A 17,812-nucleotide genomic window follows, 5' to 3' on the forward strand; every position below is an offset into this window, starting at 1 on the left:
TCCTAGCATCAGGGCCTTTTCTAATGAGTTGGTTCTTTGTATCAGGTGGCCAAAGTATTGAAGCTTCAGCTTCTGCATGAGTCCTTCCAATGAATATTCAGGGTTGATTTCCTGTAGGATTGACTGGTTTAATCTCTTTGTGGTACATGGGACTCTCAAGAGTCTTCTCCAACACCACAATTCAAAAGCATCAGTTCTTTGGCACTCAGCCTTCTTTATGGTCCAACTCTCACATCCATACATGACTACTGGAAAAACCATAGCTCTGACTATGTGGACCTTTGTTGGCAAAGTAATATCTCAGCTTTTTAATATGTTGTCTAGATTTGTCATAGCTTTTCTTCCAAAGACCAAGCATCTTTTAATTTCATGGCTGCAGTCACCATGTGCAGTGAGTTTGGAGACCCCAAAAATAAAGTCTGTCACTGTTTCCATTGTTTCCCCATCTATTTGCCATGAAATGATGGGACCACATGCTATTATCTTAGTTTTTTGAATGTTGAGTTTTAAGCCAATTTTTTCACTCTCCTCAAGAGCCTTCATCAAGAGGCTCTTTAATTCTTCTTCACTTTCTGCCATAAGGGTGGTGTCATCTGCATATATGAGGTTATTGCTCTTTCTCCTGGCAATCTTGATTCCAGCTTGTGCTTCATCCAGCCCAGAATTTCACATGACATACTCTGCATATAAGTTAAATAGGCAGGGTGACAATATACAGCCTTGACGTACTCCTTTCCCTATTTTGAACCATTCTATTGTTCCATGTCCAATTCTAACTGTTGCTTCCTGACCTGCATACAGGTTTCTCAGGGGGCAGGTAAGGTGGTGTGGTATTCCCATCTCTTTCAGAATTTTCCACAGTTTATTGTGATCCACAAAGTCAAAGGCTTTAGCATTGTCAGTGAAGCAGATGTTCTTCTGGAATTCTCTTGCTTTTTCTATGATCCAATGGATGTTGGCAATTTGATCTGTGGTTCCCCTGCCGTTTCTAAATCCAGCTTGAATATCTGGAAGTTCTTCATTCACGTATTGTTGAAACCTAGCTTGGAGAATTTTGAGAATTACTTTGCTAGCGTGTGAAATGTGTGCAATTGTGCAGTAGTTTGAACATTCTTTGGCATTGCCTTTCTTTGAGATTGGAATGAAAATTGACCTTTTCCAGTCCTGTGGCCACAGCTGAGTTTTCCAAATTTGCTAGCATGTTGAGTGCAGCACTTTCACAGCATCATCTTTTAGGACTTGAAATAGCTCAGCTGGAATTCCATCACCTCCACTAGGTTTGTTCATAGTGCTGTTTCCTAAGGCCCATTTGACTTTGCACTCCTGGATGTCTCTAGGTGAGTGATCTCACCATCGTGGTTGTCTGGGTTATGAAGATCTTTTTTTGCATTGTTCTTCTGTGTATTCTTGCCACCTCTTTAATATCTTATGCTTTTGTTAGGTCCATACTGTTTCTGTCCTTTATTGTGCCCATCTTTGCATGAAATGTTCTCTGATGTCTCTTTCTTAGTCTTTCCCATTCTATTGTTTTCCTCTTTTTCTTTGTACTATTCACTTAGGCAGGCTTTCTTATTTCTCCTTGCTATTCTTTGGAAACTCTGCATTCAGATGGGTATATCTTCCTTTTCTCCTTTGCCTTTTCCTTCTCTTCTTTTCTCAGCTATTTGTAAGGCCTCTTCAGACAACCATTTTGCCATTTGGCATTTCTTTTTCTTGGGAGTGGTTTTGATCACTGCTTCCTATACAACATAATGAGCCTCCATCCATAGTTCTTCAGACATTCTATCAGATCTAATCCCTTGAATCTATTTGTCAAATCATAAGGGATTTGATTTAGGTCATACCTGAATGGCCTAGTGGTTTTCCCTACTTTCTTCAATTTAAATCTAAATTTGGCAATATGGAATTCATGATCCGAGCCACAGACAGCTCCCAGTCTTGTTTTTGCTGACAGCATAGAGCTTTTCCATCTTTAACTGCAAAGAATATAATCAGTCTGATTTTGGTATTGACCATCTGGTGATGTCCATGTGTAGAATCGTCTCTTGTGATCTTTTTGTTGTTTTTTCTTGTTTTATTAATTTATTTATTTGCAATTGGAGGATAATTGCTTTACAGTATTGTGTTGGTTTCTGCCATACAACAATGTTAATCAGCCACAGGTATATTACCCTCCAACCTTCCATCCCATATCACCCCTCTAGGTTGTCACAGAGCTCTAAGTTTGAGCTCTCTGCATCATCCAGCATATTCCACTGGCTAATAATAGGTCATTTTTAAAAAAATTTAAAGTTTGTGGTAATTTGTTACAGAAGCCAAAGGAAAACTAGGAAACTAGTATACACTGAGAAGTGTGATAAACATGAGACCCCTTAAACGGAGAGCACGCTTGCATCACTCTGTACCCTGCTTCCATTGGAAAGCATTCTACTTTCACTTCCCAGGGGACCTAAAGTGAAGCGTGTCTGCCTCCAGAACTTTACTTCTGGACTTTGTGAACCCTCTCGTAGTTCCTTTGTCTCCCATGATTCTCTGATCCCACTATCCATCAGAGTTCTGGCAAGGCATATATGTATTTCTTTGGAGTGCATACATGGCTTTCACTGCCATATATGGTGGTGGAATGTGGGCACAAAACTATAATTAGATGAGGTCTGTTATAAGTGGGCAAGCTCATGTTACTTAATTAGTTTAGCATAAGCGTAAATCTTTAAAGGGACTCAACTTTCCCTTGCTTTTGTGTCTGTCACAAGACTAGGTTTGATTAGATAATTTGATTTGATTACAGCTATGGTTCCTTCCGGCTGTAAAATTCTGCCGGTCTCTCCCTTGTCTACATTTGCTTTTAACCATGAGCCTATAGATGTTTCTCACTGTGTAGTTTCTCACTGTCTACCTCTTGACCCAAGATGAGCTCTCAGAGTAATTTAAGATATCTCTCAACTACTTAACGTTCCTAGAGAAGGAGGATTATTTTTCTTTCTGGATCTCAAGTCCTAGTCAAGGCTTAAAAACCCCTTAGCTCTTGACTAATTTGATGTCCCTGGATTTATACCTTGGAATTTATTCAACTCATCTCTTTGGTCCCCAGAATCTACCTTTAACTTAGCATCTGTGAACAGAGCTTACTTAATGAGGCCAGTCTGATTTCTTGCAAACTTTCTTCTCTTATTCACATTTTTTTCTTTTAATACTTTTCTAGCATGTTGTTAGGAGAAGGCAATGGCAACCCACTCCAGTACTCTTGCCTGGAAAATCCCATGGACGGAGGAGCCTGGTGGGCTGCAGTCCATGGGGTCGCTAAGAGTCGGACACAACTGAGCGACTTCACTTTCACTTTTCGCTTTCATGCATTGGAGAAGGAAATGGCAACCCACTCCAGTGTTCTTGCCTGGAGAATCCCAGGGACGGGGGAGCCTGGTGGGCTGCCGTCTATGGGGTCGCACAGAGTTGGACAGGACTGAAGCGACTTAGCAGCAGCAGCAGCAGCAGCAGCAGCAGCAGCATGTTGTTACATTAGACCTTCCAGTCTCAGTCAGGTCCACATAGATTATTTTCCCTTTTGTGAACGAATGATTTCCCCACATGCACTCTGAGATTCTCCACAATTCTTATCTTTCCTCTTATTCCAACTTCTGTTAAGGGTTTGGTACTTCTTTACTTTGCACAATGTCAGTTGGTCTCAGACCTTCATCTTTGCATTATTATGAATCATCATTCACCAGGAATTTTGGAATACAATTTTCTTTGTAAATATACTTTAAGCAGCTGTAAGCCAGATATTTCGTATAGTGTCAAGTTGTTAATTAGAATGAGATTCAATTCTTGTTTTAAGATTTTATTGTAATAGAAAAGGTGAGATGACTCGCAAATCATAAGATCCAGTGACTGCTACTGAAATATTGATTGAAATAGTGCCAGATACAAAAGTCAATAGGACCTGCTTCTGGTCCCTAATAGGACCCTTGCCATGAATGTGAATTTATGAACATCAGTTTTTTTTTCACATGACCAGTAGGTCTGTGGTGACTCTATTTAGTGAGTCTGTTACATGTATTAAGTGATGTAAATGCATGTGCAAGTGTCCAGTATTATCCAGTATTATCTGGTACAGAGCAGGAGTTCAGTAAGAGATTGTTGAATTGAAATAATACTAGAGAAGAGGACTTAGAGGAGGGAGAGATTGCAAGTGTTTGAGTGGATCCAAAAGGGCTTTGTGGAAGATGCAGCATTTACCATAGGTCAGAATGGTGATTCTGCAGGGGAAGAACCTTCCAAATTACTCTTTTTATCCTTAGTGTTCTACAATTAGACTGTGCTTCATATATATTGAATGAATGGATTCTGAAGGATGGGCAGGAATCTGGAGGGTTGAGTTGTACTTGGAGACAGGACATTCCAGACTGAGGGCACAGCATGGACGTGAACAGGTGCAGCTCTTGCTGAAAGAGCAATAATTTGATCAGAGTGCAGGAAAGTAGCAGAAGTAGAGGAAAATGCAAGCTGGGAATATTATGTGGGTCTTTAAAGGGTTTCCAGTGTTGCCGGAGACCCGGGTTCAGTCTCTGGGTCGGGAAGATCCCCTGGAGAAGGGAATGGCAACCCACTCCAGTATTCTTGCCTGGAGAATCTCAGGGACAGAAGAGCCTGGTGGGCTACAGTTCTTGGGATCACAAAGAGTCAGATATGACTGAGCAACTAACAGTGTTAGAGTGGGGAGTTTGTACTTAATTCAGTCACTATTTTTAAACAAAAAAAATTTTTTTTATTGTTTATTTTGGGCTGCACTGGGTCTCTGTTGCTGCCCATGGGTTTTCTCTAGCTGCAGCGAGCCGGAGCGAGTCTTTGTGGTGCAGGGGCTTCTCATTGTGGCGGCTTCTCTTGCTGCAGAGCATGGGCTCTAGAGCTCAAGCTTCAACAGTTGTGGCTCATGGGCTCTGAATCGTGGGCTTCAGTAGTTGTGGTGCATGGGTTCAGCTGCTCTGCGGATTGTGGGGTCTTCCTGGACCAGAGATCGAACCCATGTCCCCTGCATTGGCAGGTGGGTTCTTAACCACTGGACCACCAGGGAAGTCCCACGTTCACTCTAGTTACTCTTTAACTTCTCTGTCTCCAGTCAAATTTGGGGGAAGGGATATTTTTTTGTCATGCTTTCTTGGTTATTGAAAATTCACCATTATAATTGTCAACTCTTGTGCTTCTGCTTTTTGTTGGCAGGGTTATAAGTAGTCTTTGGTAGAGATAAAGGGAAACAATTTGTATATGTTAAAGAAAACAGATATAAAGAAACCGGTATGAGAAAGGAATAGGGAGGCAGTTAAGTTTTTTTTTTTATTATGTTCAAACTTTGTCTTTTCTTAAATACTCTGCTAAACTTTAATAACTTTAAAGCTTTTAAAAAAATCATAAATTCAAATCAGAGAAGCCAAATTATTCCCCCTAAATGGAAGAATTCATGATGTTTGGATGAATTGGCACTCTGATTATAACCAGCAATCAAGGAATCAAATGTATATAAACCTATGATTTTCCCAATATTCTAGATGGTTTCAAGGAATTATGTAAAGCAGTTTATAGCTTGCGTCAGCCATGTCCATAGCTTATTTCATAATTAGATGTTATGTTTCAAATAGTAGTGTCTCCCAGAGAGGTAATACTAAGGCACAGAAACAGCCGGGAGTGTACTGAGGTCCCCAAAGGAGGGGAGGACCATGGAGGGGGTGCTGAAGACAGACCTGACTATGTTATCTCATTGCTTTGCATCTGATCTCACTTGTAAGTGCACAACGATTGTGGGCACCATTATGAAAGAAGGTGCTGCCCATTATGTTTAATGGTCATTGTGTTCTACACATGATTTGGCCAAACTGAGTTATCATTGCTTGGACATTTCTTACATCTCTTTTGAGATATTTGGCACTTCCACCTGCTTTCAGTTGTATTGCTTGGCATGCGGTGTCCTTTGCCCTAGTCCTTTGCCTGAGTCTTTGTAACAACATGCAATTCAACTTCCTTCACCTCTTGTTTAAATCTCATTAAAAAATCTGAGCATTGCTTTGCAAAAAGACAAAGAATTATGGTCACTTTCCCAAAGATAAATATTTATTTCACTGACATAAAATTTATCCTCCAACTCCATTTCCATACCTTTCTTTTTACAAAATGACTTTTTTGTTTTGATGTCAAATCAATATAATCTGTTAAAAATGCCAATAAAAATGCCAATTAAATTCAATGCCAACTATCAACAAAGTTCAGCTAAAGGGACAGTCATAGCAGTGTGAACAGCTATGACCAAGTTGTGCACATGCAATCATGCCATGATAGCACCTTCATGGAAGGCAATCATAAGACCCCATTGATTATAAAACACAGTCTCAATTTAGAGATGTTAAAATACAAAGAGACTGTACATTTTAGGAGTAATGAAATACACTTATTTTAAAACATGCCAGGGACCAGTCTATCTCTTACTGAAGTATTGCCTCTATCACTAAAGACTAAATTAGTTAAGCCACATCCTGTGTGGTTCTGGTTTCTTGAAGTGTACTAACACATGTCCCCAAACTATAATGTACATTTGGTGACTGCAGTCATCTCACCAAAGGCTCTTCCAGGAGGGAGGCTGAAGCACTGAGTACCCATGCTCCTGAACTCTCTTTCCCAAGCTGAGAGGCATGTTTGCCTTGGCTCTCTTCCACCCATATTATGCCCAGTTAGGAGTTTGTTTAATGGATGATTTCATGCTTCTCTCTGACTTCTCATCTGATTTACTTCTTCTTTCTTCTTCTTTTTATTTTTTTAATTGAAGGATAATTGCTTTACAGAATTTTGTTGTTTTCTGTCAAACCTCAACATGACTCAGCCATAGGTATCCATATATCCCCTCCCTTTGAACCTCCCCATTCCACCCCTCCAGGTTGATACAGAGCCCCTGTTTGAGTTCCCTGAGACATACAGCAAATTTCCATTGGCTGTCTGTTTTACATATAGTAATGCAAGTTTCCGTGTTACTCTCTCCATATGTCTCACCCTCTCCTCCCCTCTCCCCATGTCCGTTAGTCTGTTCTCTATGTCTGTTTCTCCACTGCTGCCCTGAAAATAAATTCCTTGGTACCGTCTTTCTAGATTCCATATATATGTGTTAGTATATGATATTTATCTTTCTCTTTCTGACTTACTTCACTCTGTATAATAGGCTCTAGGTTCATCCACCTCATTAAAACTACATCAAATGCGTTCTTTTTTATGGCTGAGTAATACTCCATTGTGTATGTGTACCACAACTTCTTTATCCATTCATCTGTAGATGGACATCTAGATTGCTTCCATGTTCTAGCTACTGTAAATAGTGCTGCAGTGAACATTGGGGTACATGTGTCTTTTTCAATTTTGGTTTCCTTAGGGTATATGTCTAGGAGTGGGATTGCTGGTTTTTTTGCTAGTTTTTTTTAAGGATTCTCCCTACCGTCTTCCATAGTGGCTGTATCAATTTACATTCTCACCAACAGTGCAAGAGGGTTCCCTTTTCTCCACATTTCTCTCCAGCATTTATTGTTTGTAGACTTTTTGATGATAGCCATTCTGACTGACGTGAGGTGATATCTCATGATTAACTTCTTGATGGTCTTATTTACTAAAGCATGTCTTTTCATAGACACACAGGAAAGCGTGTGTTGAAATCATGTAATTTGCTCACCTTGGGCCAGTTTCATTCATACTACTCTGAACATGCTCATTTCAGGCATCACTGTACTAAGGATCACACCCCACAATAGATGTGTGGGAAACCTGCCCGAAGAAATCAGTCTGTCAGTCTCTGTCATCCAGGCTGAAGGTTGATAGATACATCTGTTTTAGCAGCTTCACTTTGAATTGAACAGATTCCAAACTTTCCTCTCAGTACTCTTCCTAGAGTTTAACCTCTGAAAATGATTATTTCATTGCTGATTATTTGAAAGATGAATAGATTTGAGTTTTACCCTAGCCATTTTTCTCTAGTCTCTTACTGGTAAAAGAGTTACTGAGTAGGAAGTTGTGAAAGAGGATCAAGAAAAGCCTAGTAAACAGAAAGTCCTGAAAAGTCTGTGAGAGATGATGTGTAAGGAAAACACAGCGGTGGCTTTGCTTTCTGGCAGCCAAGGTCACTGAAGCACAAAGCAGACGACTGCAGCTTAGATCTGGATACACTGATCCTCTGCATATTCTCTTGGGGTGGAAGGGTCCTGGATTCCTGTTTTTGATCTTATGTCTGTTACTATCTCTGGAGGATGTTTCTGTTCTCATCTGCTTGCTGCATGTGGGCTTATGGCTGATTAGATGATGACATGTGATCATGTTTAAAGCACCAACTGCAATGTACAGCAAAAGTTAGACAAATCTTCCTACTACTTACATTTCATGATAATCTAATCTATCCAGTACACTCTCACATTTTTGACTAAGCGTTTATGGAACTGATACGATTAACCAGCCTTTGCTTTTTTTATATTAAGAAAACTCCCAAAATGTAAATTTAAGTGTAAAAGCTATTTGGTAGAGAAAAAGACTTACTTTCAGAAGGAAATTCTTAAATCAGTGAGATTTCTTAGAAACAAAATGAGTGCTTTAAAACTTTAATATTTCTTCTTCGAAAAGAAATCTTCTAGGAAGTTGCTGTTTACAAACAATATTGGCATAGACTGTCTTTTCAAACTTTTAGAAACCAGATTTACTAAATCTCAGTAGGTCAAAGGACAACACTCTTTGGAATCATTTAAAATTTTGATTTTAGGGTACTTGAACATTTGAATGGGAATAAATGTTATTATTTGTTAGGTAGATGGCCTGAATTTTTTTTAATTGAGTCTTTGGGGGTGATAAAAATATTTTATATCATGTGGTAGTTGTATGATTATAAACGTTTGTCAAAACTCACTGAATTGTACTCTTAAAATTGATGACTTTTATGGTATGTAAATTATGTTTCAAAAGTGCTGACCAAAAAAATATTTTGGTAATTTCAAGAAAGGGAGTTTCTATGGATAAACTATGACACCAAGGTCATAGATGGCAACAGAAATGATTTATTTTAATCAGAAGTCAAATGTAATGAAACTAGTAAGAAAAATGATTTTACATATTTATTATATTTCCCAGTATGTTTGAGTTCTTTCCCCAGTGACATTATAATTATTTGTATGTCTAGAGGTGAAGTGCAATGGGAATGAGGGAGTGGGTGGTAGGTGTGCCTCACAGAAAAGGAAAAAGAATGAAGAAGGTAATTCGGTAGAAACTGGGGACAATTATTCCTTCTACTTCTTTCAATTCACTTACTGATATTATGTGTATATAATAAACATTTAATATATTTTGAAAGAATCATGTGTTAAAATTGTAATATTGAAGAAATAGTTAACCAAAAATTGCTATTATTATATAACTACTGGTTCTTTAAAATTGGTTTTACATGCTTAAAATAACCTGAGTGCAAAATCATAGCTTAGCTAAATCAATCACTTATTTCAGCTGTATAAATGTTCTTGAAAATGATGGCTGAATTGATGCTGTTTGAGAGATTACTATTGATTACTACTCCTCTTAAAATGATTGAATTGATTATGCCATGCTTTGTCAATTAATGGAACACCATTTACCTTAATTTTCAACTACTAATTTAATAATATATAATGGTTTTATTTGGGCAATTGTGTGCTCTCTAATCTGTTTTTATTTAGACCTTAACTAAGCAGGATGGACAGGGAGGCCTGGTGTGCTGCGGTTCATGGGGTTGCAAAGAGTCAGACACAACTGAGCAACCGAACTGAACTGAGCTGAAGCAGGTTATTACTTTGTATTATCTCTCTGGAGGAAGTTTTCTTTCTTACCCATTTAAAAATAAAATATACCTACCAAGCATGGCCGTTTATAAAAATAGATGGAAAAAAATTCATCCATGGGCTTACTATTCAGTGATAATCGCTGCTGTTGTTTTAGTGGTTTCTTTCAGTCTTTTGTCCCCCTCTGCCCAGCTGGGATTTTTCTTTGTCTTGGTTTCGAGTTTTTACTTCTCTGTGAACTCTCTGTGTAAAACTCTGTGTTCGTTTTCTGGTGATTGTTTACTTCTACAACATGCATTTTTACATGGTAGTTCTGTTCACAAATGTGTTTTTAGTGGTTACATTCAATTTAAAATATACTGTACTTTGGGCTTCCCTTGTGGCTCAGCTGGTAAAGAATCCGCCTGCAATTTGGGAGACCTGGGTTCAATCCCTGGGTTGGGAAGATCCTCTGAAGAAAAGAAAAGCTACCTATTCCAGTATTCTGGCCTGGAGAATTCCATGGACTGTATAGTCCATGGGGTCACAAAGAGTCAGATATGACTGAGCGACTTTCACTTCACATACTTTACTTCCCTGATGGTTCCACTTTCTTAAACTTTATTATGCATAATTAGTTTGAGAAATCCATTGCTTTTCTTTTTTTTTTTAAGATTTTTTTTTTGATGTGGACCATTTTAAAGCTTTCATTAAATTTGTTACAACATTGCTTCTGTTTCATGTTTTGGTTTTTCGGCTCTGAGGCATGTGAGATCTTAGCTCCCCAACCCCACTACTGAAGGTGAAGTCCCAACCACTGAATGGCTAGGAAAGTGCCACATTGCTTTTTGATGGAAGGAATTTTTATTTGCTTCAACTTTTATATTATAACTTTAAAGCAGCAGGTAAGCTACCGAATTGTATAACAATTAAGATTTAAGTTCAAACAACTGAATTTTAAATAATCTCGGATGATTATATAATAAAAAAGAGGTGTTCTTAATTACACTTTTAAAATATTTCCTTTAGATTTTTAATGATTTAATGATTTGCATACATTTTAGTGGAAAACTTAGGTCTTATGTATAATACACCATCTTCTTGATGTCTTTTGATTTGCTTCTTATTTTAAGTGGTCATAAAAATCTAATATGTTGTATTATTTGTGTTTGTGATAATCTAGCCTCGGGCTTTGAGATTCTCGCTTAAGATGAGGCCCTTGATTTACCATTTTTACACATCTTGTGTGTTTCCTACTCCTTAGTCCACTCCAGTTGACAGCTCAAAACCACTTCCTCTTTGAAGTTTGCCTCATTTCCTGTCCATTCATTTCGCTGGCTTTGGTTGGCAGGTGTTATTTATTTAAAACCTTAACAACAAATATATATAGATTTTTTTTTTCTGGCCCTGGGTAACTGAGACAAGACTTTCATCTCTTTCCCTCCTAAAGGAAGTTCCTTCAATCTGGAAATTATTTTTGATTATATTTGGTTAAAAAACTTTTTGGGGGGTTATTGTTTAGTGGTGTTTTATTTGTTTGTTTGTTTATCTGGAGATTTTTAAAGAGCCTGTGACTCACAGAAGGCATTGTGTGTACAGATATGTTTTGTACTCATTACCTAGGATGTTTGCAGAATTTCCCCCTCCCCAGGGAGTCAGTATGCAGCTGTGCTTTATTTCTCACCTGTTGCCATTACCCAAATATAGACAAGCCCAAAGCACCATAGAAAGCCTTCATGGAAAACAGCAGGACAGATGACAGAGGAACTCACTTCTTTTCTTCCTAAAGGTCTCTCTTTTAAAATTATTTCCACCATAAATTTGTTTTTCCAAGAAGCTGTGAATTTCTAATATACTGTTTAAACTTGATCCCCCTCCCGCCTCTCTTTCACACTAAGTGGGATTAAATCACCTAAGTATTGTCGTTCAGTTGCTCAGTCGTGTCTGATTCTTTGTGACCCCATGGACTACCGCATGCCAGTCTTCCCTGTCCTTCACCATCTCCTGGAGTTTGCTCAAACTCATGTCCACTGAGTAGATGATACCATCCAACCATCTCATCCTCTGTTGCCTCCTTCTCCTCCTACCCTCAGTCTTTCCCAGCATCAAGGGTCTTTAGGACTGGCCAAAAAGTTCATTCGTGTTTTTCTCTAAGAACTTTCAGAAAAACCCCAATGAACTTTTTGGCCAACCCAATATTTTGGTGTCACCCAAGCATAGTCTTAATGTAAATTTCCACGTCACAACTTTCTTTATAAATATGTAGCTTTCTTTGACGATTTGTTCCCAGTGGAACAGTAGACTTCAGATCAGATTTGGGGAAAAAGAATAAAATGCTCCTCTGTGAGCTCCTCCTCTGGAGCCCCAGGCTGCTGGGAGCAAATGAGATGAATTCATCAGGAGGCCACCACAGTCCAGTATGTGCCAGCTATCTAAACACTTAAGATTACTGATTTTTTTTTTTTTTTTTTTTTTTTTACAATTTGTCTCATACTAAATCCTTATATAGCTAAACAATTTGCTTTCAGATGACTCTTTCTGACAAATTATTATTTAATGAAGGCTTCCTGGTTCTCTAATGAAGGAAAAATAAACCCATAGCTTGTAAGAAAGAGAACAGTTTTGGAATGGCACTTTCTAAAGAATTCTAGAGGTACTTACAAGTCTAAATATTGGTGTGAATATTCCATTTGTTTGCCAAATTAATTTTCTACCTGCTTTCTCCTTCGTTGTTATGGTGGTGGATGTTGGGAAGATGGGGAGAAAATGCATTCAATATAAAGCTAATATTTACAATACCAATTCCCCAGATATCTGTTGAGGCATACTACATGCCTGGTAGTAACCTTTCTAGGTTCTCAGGGCTTTTCACTGAGCTGCTGTGCTGGTGAGAGAGGAAAAAATGAGAGTGAAAGTTGTTCAGTTGTGTCCAACTCTTTGCGACCCCATGGATTATACAGTCCACGGAATTCTCCAGGCCAGAATACTGGAGTGGGTAGCCTTTCCCTTCTCCAGGGGATCTTCCCAACCCAGGGATCAAACCCAGGTCTCCCACACTGCAAGTGGATTCTTTACCAGCTGAGCTATGAGGGAATCCTGGTGAGAGGGGGGATGTACACAGTTCACTACACTAGAGTGTGCTGCAGTGGAAAAGGGCAAACTGGGGGTTCAGCTTGGGTTGTAAATATACAAGAGGGAGAAATTAATTCCGACTGAAGTGCTAGATGAAGGGAAGTCAGGAGATGCTTCAGGGTACATTTCCAATTTGACTCTGAGGATGTTTGGGAGTGTGGGCCTATGGATAAGAGCAAATGGTCGAGGCACAGGGTCAGAGATACGCATGCCCCAACAACAGGGCAGTGCACGCCGCGCTCTGTGGATAGAAGACAGCCTGGAGAGGTGGGCTGGGGACAACTTGAGAAGAGCCTGAAGAGCCCAAGATAGTTTATACCAGGGGCGGGATCTGATCAGTCATGCACTTTTCATGATATTACCTTTGCTGGTGGTGTGAAGCACAGATTTGAAAAGGGAGAGGTCAGAGGGAGGAAACAAGATAGGAACCCAGGAATTTTCCTTGCCAGAGATGAGAGTCTGGATAATCCTTGATAGGAGGGCTGAGACTGAGAGCAGTTTCTGAGATCAAATGGGCAGGATTTAATGTCTGTGACACCAAAGAGGGAAAAGATGACTTGAGATTTCTACTGCAGGCACCCAGGTTGTGGTGGATTTGTTAAGTGAGAGAGGAAGCAAATTTGAAGTGCCTCTACCAACATCCAAAAGGTGTGTTTAGGAGACAGCTGGAAATATATAGCAGTGTTCAGGAGAGGGTGGGATGATGGACACACACATGGGAGTCATCAAGGTGTGTGCCCTGTGGGTTGGGGTTGTGTTTCTAAGGGGGAAAGTGGCTGATTGAGAAGGACATAAGAGGTGATGGATCTGGAAGCAGATTTTTTTGCTTTGGTTTGTTTTTGTTTCAGGACTTGAGCACATTTGTGGGCTTCGAGGTAAAAACCAGTGGAGAGGAAGATAATGATAATCCAAGAAAAAGGATATAGTTTATGGGGTAAGAGTTTGAAGGAAGAAGTTGGGAATGTCTTCCTTTGAGACAGGCAGGAAGGAAGAAAGTATATTTGACTATGAGATGAACTTGGAAGTGGATAGGAGAGAATTAACACATGTTATCTCTATTTTCTTAAAACAGGAAGTCTGAGAGTAAAGGAAATTGGAGGAGGGAGTAAGGATACTGATGAAGAGGCAATAGCTGCTGTGGAGAGCAGACGAGGCGATGGTGGTGGTGGTGGTTTAGTTGCTAAGTCGTGTCTGACTCTTGCAACCCTGTGGACTGTAGCCTGCCAGGCTCCTCTGCTGTGGAATTCTCCAGGCAAGAATACTGGAGTGGGTTTCCATTTCCTTCTCCAGGGGATCTCCCCGACCCAGGGATTGAACCTGAGTCTCCTGCATCACAGGCAGATTCTTTACCAACTGAGATATGAGGGAAGCCCCAAAGAGGCAATAACCACTGATAAGAAAATGTTTGCTGAACACTAATGAGTCCAAACCAGACCGGAGCTCATTTTTTTGTGTGCTGAAGCTAAATGTGCATGGCTTTGTGATGTCCTCTGTACTGCTGGGAAGCCTGAAAGAAGCAGATGGGAAAATGGGCAGAAGAGTTGATCCAGGGCTACACATGGATGCAACAGATTTTTTTTTTTTTAATTTTATTTTATTTTTAAACTTTACATAACTGTATGGATGCAACAGATTTTTGAAGTTAGTTAGGGGTAAGGACGGAGAAAGCAATGGCAACCTACTCCAGTACTCTTGCCTGGAAAATCCCATGGACAGAGGAGCCTGGGAGGCTGCAGTCCATGGGGTTGCTAGAAGACTGAGCAACTTCACTTTCACTTTTCCCTTTCATGCATTGGAGAAGGAAATGGCAACCCACTCCAGTGTTCTTGCCTGGAGAATCCTAGGGACAGGGGAGCCTGGTGGGCTGCCGTCTATGGGGTCGCACAGAGTTGGACACAACTGAAGCGACTTAGCAGCAGCAGCAGCAGCAGCAGGGGTAAGGATATAAAAGATACTCTTGACTGTGATATTAGAGTGGTATCCCAGAGCTCTAGACAGGTAGTGCAGGAAGCTGAGCTTGGAGGCAGCTAGAGGTTGGGAGAATCAGGAGGGGCAAGTGTCTGAGGGGCCAGAGGTGAATAGTAAAATATTCAGTTTAAAGGAAAAAAGAGAAGGACTTCCCTGGCAGTCCAGTGGTTAAGATTTCACCTTCCAATGCAGGGGGAGCACGGGTTTAGTCTCTTTTTGGGAGCTAAGATCCCACATGCTTTGAGGCCAAAAAAACCAAAAAGAAAAAAAGCCCAATCCTATAACACATAAGCAATATTGTAGCACAGTCAATAAAGATTTTTAAAACGGTCCACATCAAGAAATAAAAGAGAGAGAAGAGTATGAATGAGGAAGAAGGAGGAGAGGATGTTGTGGGCAAAAGTGTAGTGTTTTCACCCTTACCTAGTTCATTCATATGTTCATTCATTCAGTAAAAATATTTTTGTTATTATTATACAAAATATTTATACTTTATTATATTAGATGGAACAAAAAACCTCTAATCTTGGAAATTAAACATTTTACTTAAAAAATTCCTCATTTTAAAGCTTTAGACCAAATTATATATAATTTGGTTTTTAACATAAATCAATTATTTAAAAGGGATAAAGAATAATTAATGAATTGTTCTACACTTTTTCTCATAGCTAGGTTTTCTTCCATCTACTGTAGTAGTAAAAGTTGAAATTTGCAGTTAGCCTAATGCTGTAATATACACAATATTTTACAATAAAATGAAATTAAAATGAAAATTCAAGTGAAGTTCCCAACCTGAGTTTCTTTTAGCTTTACACATATATATTTATTTACCTCACCGTAGCTTTCTTCTTTCCCTAATTACCGTCTTTTATTCCTGTTTCCATGTATCCAGTGTAAAGCAGACCCAAAGGCATCTATTTATGAGATTCCAGATCAGTCTGCTTGGTGAGAAGAACCCACAGAGTCATAACAGACACATTTATTAGCTGATGATGTTTCTGCTTCTACAAGTAACAAACTTTTCTGTACTGTTTGTATCTTTTATTAGGAGAGCTTCAAGTACTCTAAAAGAATGTCGTTATGTTCTCTTAAGGAATCTAAATAAGCAGATTAATTCCACGTATGCAACTTGGGTATGCTCACAGATTTCTGGAACTATATTGAAATTTCAGAATTCCCTGTGGTGGTTATATAATGTACTCCTTGAAGCAACAGCAGATCTAGGACTGAACTAGAATGCAACCCATTTGCCAAAAAGCCATCTTTTAATCCTACTGAGATCCTTCTTTTCTCTGTTTCATGAAATTAACAGCTTTGACATTAAAGAAGCTTTTTGTTATAAAAGATTTTTCTTTCTGCCTCTCTCTCCATCCCTTTTTTGCATCTGTTTTTCAAATTATCTGGGTGTGATAATGACACGTTAACAGTTTTCTCTTACCTCCCTATTCCAACTTCCTCCACCAAATTCCAAAATAATTTATCTCATCAAATAAAATCAAGATCATCCAGCCTTAAAGCAATCCATTAAGAGATCCTTGGCTTATATTGTTCTAGTCCTTTCTTTTTTTTAAATAGAGAAAATTGCATGTGACTACTTTTTAAAAAAATGGTGGTAAGAGTTACATAATATAAAACATATGTTTAACTGTACAGTTCAGTGGCACCAAGTACATTCAGGTGGCTGTGCAACTCCCACACTCATCCATCTCCCGAATCTTACCTTTCTAAACTGAAACTCTGTCCCCACTGAACACCATGTCTCGATTCTCCTTCCCCAACACCTGCCCCCAGGCATCTCCCAATGTACTTTCTGACTCATGAATCTGACTATTCTAGGTACCTTGTGTAATCTATTCCTTTCCATTACAACAAAGGAAAACTGATAAAGTGCCCTCAGCCTTCTGGAATATCCCCCACCCCTAGAAGCACTACACTGTCTTACCATATGTCAGAGAGCCTTGAATTGGGTACCTTAGGGGAGGGGAAAAAAAAAAAAAAACTTTCCTCTACTGGCTTAAATTCAGCGGCTGGATTTGTGATTGAAAGTACAAAATCTCTAGCTTTTTCTTGAGTACATTCTGATTCAGTAGGTCTGAGGTAGGAAATGGAATTTTTTTTAAAAAATCAGGCAGCCGAAGAGAATCCTATGACCAGAGAGATGAAGGAAAGCACTGAGATAGGTGGTTTTTATCCCCCGTTTGAGATGAAGATATGAAGGTTTTCTAGAGTCACACCACTCAGCATGGTAGTCACTAGCCATGGTTGTTAAAGTTAACTACAAGTCATGAAATATTATTCAGTTTCTCCGTCACACTAGCCACACATTTCAAGTAAATCAACAGCCTCATGTGACTAGCAGCTATTGTACTACATAGAGCAGAGGTGGGATATCTTCATCATGGCAATATTGTCTGTTAAATGAGACTGCCCCAGAGATAAAGTAACTTGCCTACAATCATATAACTAATAAGTTATGGAACCAAATTAATGGGTATTTGGATGCACACCTCAGAATTTTTGACCATTGTAAGTCCAGCCTTGTTCAGGAGGATCTGCTCAGTTTGGAGACTGAGCCAGCTTTCTCCAGAGATATCTGAAACCCCAGAAGTCTCTCATTTTGGGTGTTGGTTCTGAAACCAAATGAGCCCTCTGAGTGCTTGGTGTAAAACCTCAAATGGTGACATAGCTGGGGGACTGCGGACAGATGACAGCCTACTATGATTGCACAATAAGTCAACTCTGCATCCATGGGAGCAGTCCACCTCTGATCTACATTCAGTCAACCACAGAAGTCCATCTTATCCAAGATAGAATCTCCTTTTAAAATGTTTCCCTTTTGCCAAGTGGAAGTAACAGTTTCTCTTCTCATATCTAGACAGTGCTTCATGTACTCACATGCTTCAATTATAAGTCAG

General features: G+C 39.3%; 1 protein-coding gene across 1 annotated transcript in view; it reads left to right on the plus strand.

Moving 5' to 3' along the window:
- The window catches only part of NIBAN1 (niban apoptosis regulator 1), a 185,924-nt gene that overhangs the window by 39,569 nt on the left and 128,543 nt on the right, over positions 1 to 17,812 (plus strand). The window lies entirely within an intron of this gene.

Source organism: Bubalus bubalis, chromosome 5, assembly GCF_019923935.1.
Source record: "Bubalus bubalis isolate 160015118507 breed Murrah chromosome 5, NDDB_SH_1, whole genome shotgun sequence".
Classification (NCBI taxonomy): domain Eukaryota; kingdom Metazoa; phylum Chordata; class Mammalia; order Artiodactyla; family Bovidae; genus Bubalus; species Bubalus bubalis.